The sequence below is a fragment of the Marmota marmota genome, unplaced genomic scaffold (genome assembly GCF_001458135.2).
Source record: "Marmota marmota marmota unplaced genomic scaffold, marMar, whole genome shotgun sequence".
Taxonomy (NCBI): Eukaryota; Metazoa; Chordata; class Mammalia; order Rodentia; family Sciuridae; genus Marmota; species Marmota marmota.
The window spans coordinates 6,978,004-6,983,789 of NW_026000076.1; the positions used below are offsets into that span (position 1 = coordinate 6,978,004).

The 5,786-nt window shown below is 35.2% G+C and overlaps 1 non-coding gene across 1 annotated transcript; it reads right to left on the bottom strand.

The window, feature by feature from the left end:
* Window positions 1-972: 972 nt before the first annotated feature.
* Window positions 973-1,133, bottom strand: LOC125620140. Its single transcript, XR_007351724.1, has one exon. It is a non-coding gene; the product is annotated as a U1 spliceosomal RNA (small nuclear RNA).
* Window positions 1,134-5,786: the final 4,653 nt, after the last annotated feature.

Here is a 5,786-nt window from a genome sequence, read left to right on the forward strand (position 1 = left end):
GTATGAAATAATGATATGTCAAAAGTGCAAAAATTTTAAATGTTTTGAAACAACCATTAAAAAAAATTCAAAAAAAAAAAAAAAAAAGAATAAAAAATATTTAAAAACATATTTTTAAGAAAGCTAACCTTCCACTGTTTCATGGATAACTAGATCCAAAACTCAGAGACAAAGGCAATTTTTTTAAGATTGATGTGATTTTTTTATACCTTTATTTTATTTATTTATATGTGGTGCTGAAGATTGAACCCAGCACCTTGCACATGCTAGGTGAGCGCTCTACCCCTGAGCCCCAGGCCCAGCCCCCAAAGGCAATTTTTTTTTTTACTCACAACAATAGCAGTTACATCTAGAGTATCATTGTTTTCTTGTGCCAGGTCCCATAGGGTAATGAATTATAGTATTGGAAAGGAACTAGAGTATAGGAAACCAGTCTTTTATAAGCAATTCTGCTTTCTACTCTGGAGGGAAATACTATATCTTACAAAGCTACTTGTCATACAAATATCCTTGAAAAGATAGTCCAGGAATAGGACCTGAATATATGCAATTCCAACAAGGGTACAGGTGATGCTGATGATGCTGGTCTAAGAATATCACTGCACTAAGGGAAGGAAGACCATTCTGGAAAACAAATACAATATAAAAACACTATACAACGGAAACCAGCCTTAAGGAGAATTTCAGTAAATTCAGTGTGCTAAAATTTATGATATATGTTTTTGAGATGATTGGGAAGAAAAAAAAATTATTGCAAATCTAGTAGCATAAAATTGAATTTCAATGTACTCTAAATTTGTCTTTTCTGATTACATTAAGGCTTAACACATTTAAGCCATGTTTCTACCTCTGTGAAATGCTTGTGTCTTTCCTCATTTTTCAATTAGAGATTCCTTTTCTTTTTCTCGCTTGTTGGTAGGATTTCTTTCTTTCTTCTTTTCCTTTCCTTTCCTTTTTCTTTTTGTAACCAGGGGAAAGTGCAAGTGCAGTCCTTCACTATCACAAATTATGCAGCCAAGTTTCCCACATTTGGGGAAATCCCAGGGCTCAGCACATCTGGTAGTGCAGTGAAAAAGTCTTACCCTGTGAGGACCATCTTCATAATCATGATGTCTTCTCTGCTAGGTGAACATGAATTTCTTTTCTAGATCAATTCTTTATCAGCAAGATATGTTTTTTCCCACCTTGTGAATTGGCTTTTCCCCTTCTTCAGGTAATATTTGATACATGCAATTTTTTATTTCAATATAGTCATATTTATCAAACTTTTCATTTAGTTAGTAGTTTTTGTTTCTTATTCAAGAAATCCTTGGGGCTGGGGTTGTAGCTCAGTGGTAGCCTAGCACATGTGAGCCATTGGGTTCGATCCTCAACCCCACATAAAAATAAATAAAGGTATTATATGGGGCTGTGGCTTTGGCTCAGCAGTAGCACACTTGCCTGGCATGTGTGAGGCATTGGGTTCAATACTCAGCATGGCATATAAATAAATGAAATAAAGGTCTATCAACAACTAAAAGAGTATTTAAAAAATAAAAATAAAGGCATTGTGCCCATCTACAACTAAAAAAAAAAGAAAGAAAAGAAAAAGAAATCCTTCCTAAGCCAGGCATGGTGGCACACACCTGTGATCCCAGTGGCTCAGGATCATAGATTCGAAGCCAGCCTCAGCAACTTTGTGAGGCCCTAAGCAACTTAGCAAGACCCTGTATCTAACTAAATTAAAATATAAAAAATGGCTGGAGATGTGGCTCAGTGGTTAAGCACCCCTGGTACCAAAAAAAAAAAAAAAAAACAAAAGCAAAAATCCTTTCTGCCTTATAATTGTAAATATTATTTTTAATGTTTTCTAGATTTTTAGCTTGCCCTCCCATATGTGTCTTCAATCTATCATCTTTTTTAGTTTTAACATAGTCTGAAGGACAGATATAATTTTACTTTTTAAAAATATGGCTGCCTAAGCTGGGGGTATGGTTCAGTGGTAGAGCCCTTGCCTACTAGCCTATGGAAGGCCTCAATCCTAGCACTCCCCCCCACCCAAAAAAGTAGGAAAATAAAATATGGCTATCTACTTGTCTCAAAATTATGTATTCAGCAGTCCCTCCATCCCCATGTTATTTGCAATGCCACCTGAGCCTCATAATGTTTCCATGTATGCATAAGTCTATCTTAGGGTTCTCAACTTACATAGTTTTATGAAAAGTCTATTTACATGGGAAGTCCCTTACTTTATTTTTCAATTTCAACAGTGCTGTAGCCATTTCTAGATCCTTTTTCTTTACTAGAAATTCTAAAAACATCATGTTAGTTGTTGTTTTTGGAAAAAGCCACCAGAGAACTTCTTAAAATTAAAATTGCATTTAATCTATAAGACAATTTGAAAAAAAGTAAACTCCATGTAATTAAGATTTTCCATCTATGAATATGGTAGCTCTCTTCATATATGTAGGACTTACATGTGGAGAGCGGTGACAGTGATTGGAAACCAGTGTCTGAGATTGGGGTCCCTGATGACTTCATGACTGCGGCAGACTTAGTACCTGGGAAAGTTTCTGTGCAAAGGTGCAGGATGCCCAGTTGCTATGGTAATACCTTCCATGGGGAGGCTCTGTGCTGAGTCTTACCAGCCTCAACCTTGCTCTCAGGCATAGCTCTTAGGAATGTAGGAATTGTCTTGCTAAGACAACTACAATGTTTCACCAGCTCTGTGCGGGTCCTGAACCTGCCCCCATAATAGTAACTTTAAACAAGGGACTTTCTTGAGAGCTATACAATGTGCCTAACATTGCAACTGTAGAATGTAACTGAGGAATAAGCTGCATAATGTTACTAACTCTGTAACTTTCATGAATATAAAGAATAATGCTGGGCTGGGGTTGTGGCTCAGTAGTAGAGCGCTCGCCTTGCACGTGTGAGACCCTGGGTTCGAACCTCAACACCACATAAAAATAAATAAATAAACAAAATAAAAATACTAAAAAAAAGAATAATGCTTACATAGACTTTAATCTGATTAATGAGACATATCTAATAAAGATTGCTGGTGTCATTCTTCAGACCTGCTTCTCCATCAGAGAGCAGTGCTCCACCCAATCCCAGCTGTTTATTTCACAATCTACATGTGAGCCTTATTTCTTCCAATCTCCCATGGCCCTCGAGGGAACCTGCTGATTTGGCTGTGCTGGACACGACCCTTACAGGTAATGTTTTCCTTTAACAAGTGTGTCATAAGAATACTCCTTATATATTTTTCAAAAATATATAATGGTTACTTAACTTTCTGTTGTGTGGGTATACACATTATTTAACCACTATCATTAGTATAGTAATTTACACTGGACATTTGATCTAGTCTCCAAATTTTCCAATTATTAATGATTTTGAAATAGTATGGAATTATTCATTGAAATCACAAATATCGTATTGTCCCCTTATAAAAATGAGGAAAAATTCCTCAACATATTAAAAGGCACCTATGAAAAACCTACAGCCAACATCACAGTTGATGGTAAGAACTTGAACTCTTTCTCACTAGGATATAAATAAGGCAAGCCAGGCACAGTGGCACACACCTGCAATCCCAGCGGCTCCAGGGGCTGAGGCAGGAGGATTGCAAGTTCAAAGCCAGCCTTAGCAATAGCTATGTGCTAAACAACTCAGTGAGACCCTGTCTCTAAATAAAATACAAAATAGGGCTGGGGATGTGGCTCAGTGGTTGAATGCCCCTGAGTTCAATCCTTGTTACCCTGCTACCCCCACCCCCCCCAAAAAATAAATAAGGCAAAGATGTCTGCTTAGGCCATTTCATTTATATCTAGAACAAAGTTTGAAAGCAAAGAAACTATCTTTATAGATAGGATTTCTGCAACAAGATCATACTAACACAGACACACACAAACTACTAGAATGAAAAAGCAAGCTTAACAAGGTTACAAGATAATAAGATCAATATCAATATGCAAAACAACCGTGTAATACTAGCAATGAGCAATATAAAACTAAAATTAAGGTAACAACTGCATTGACAATTGTATCAAAAATAAGAAAACAATTCAAAATAAATTTAGCAAAAGAAGTGTATAAACATACAGTGTCCCCCCTCCTTTTCCCTCTCTCCTCCCTTCCTCTCCTCTTCTCTCCCCACTGTTATTATTTTTTATTTTGAGACAGGGTCTTGCTAAGTTGCTTACAAGTTTGTTAAATTGTTGAGGTTAGCTTTAAATTTATGATCCTCGTGCATTGCTAGGGTTATAGGCATGTACCACCATGACTGACTCCAAAATCAATACAAAATCTCTATCAAAATCCTAGCAGATTTCGTTTTGTTTTCCTGAGAATTTAGCAAGCTCATCCTAAAATTTATATGGAAATTCAAAGGATCTAGAGTAGTCCAAACAATTCTGGAAAAGCAAAACCAAGTTAAAAGACTTAAGATTACCCAGTTTAAAAACTTGCTGTAGGTTTGGGGTTGTAGCTCAGTGGTAGTTTGCTTGCCTAGCACCAGTGAGGCCCTAGGTCTGATACTCAGCACCACATAAAGATAAATTAAACAAAACAAGGTATTGTGTCCATTTACAACTAAAAAAAATTGCTATAAAGGCACAGTAAACAAAGCCATATAGTATCAGCACAAGGATAAATACAGCAGTGGAACAGAATAGAGAACAGAAATAAGCTCTTATATTTGTGATTAACTAAGATGTCAAAGCAACTGAATGGAGAAAGAATAGTCTTTTCAACAAAAGGTGTTGGAATAATTAGTTATCTATGTATTTTCAAATGAACTTAGAGGTCACACCCTACACCATATACAAAATTTAACTCAGAGTAAATCATGGACCTACATGTAAACATAAAACTATAAGTATCATTGTGACCTTGAGGAAAAAAATCTTTAGATATCAAATCAAAAGCATATTTCTTCAAAGTTAAAATCTTCTCCCCTTTAACAGATACTGTTAGAAGAATAAAACTATAAGATGCAGAGTGGAAGAAAATATTTATAAAACATATATCTGGTAAATCACTGTATCTAGAATATATTTTTAAAGACTCAATAATAAAACAACAAACCTATTTTTAAAATAGTCAAAAAAAAAAACTGGATACTTCACCAAAGACAAATAAATGGCAAATAAAAATACGAAAGATACTCAATTAATCTTTAGGGAAATACAAATTAAAACTACATGAGACACTTCTAGTAACTTATTACAATGGCTCAAATTAAAAAGATTAATCACATTAAGTGTTGGTGAGGATGCAGGGAATTAGAACTCTTATATACTACTAGTTGAAAGTATGTGGTACAAACACTTTGGAAAGAAGTTTTTCAACTTCTTAAAAAGTTAATAATATATCCATATGATCCAGCCATTTAACTCCTAAGTATTTTACCAAAGGAGGGGGAAGCATACATCTATACAAAGTCTTATACATAAGTGATTTATTTGTAATAGCCAAAAATTAGAAATATTGCACATGATTCTCCACAGGTGTTTGGATATATCTATCCATTCAATGGACAAAACTGCATACAATTCATACAATGGCACACAAACCAGCAATAAAAAAGAATTAACTTTTTAATTTTATTTTTTGTTTTGCAATGCTGAGGATCAAATTTGTGACCTTATACATGCTAACTATAAGCTCTGCCTCTGAGTTACATCCCCAGCCTAGGGAGTGAATTACAGATACACATAACAACCTGGACCAATCTCAAAAGTTATTATGCTGAATGAAAGAAGCCAGATCTCCTCTTTTCCTTCAAAAATACATAGGGT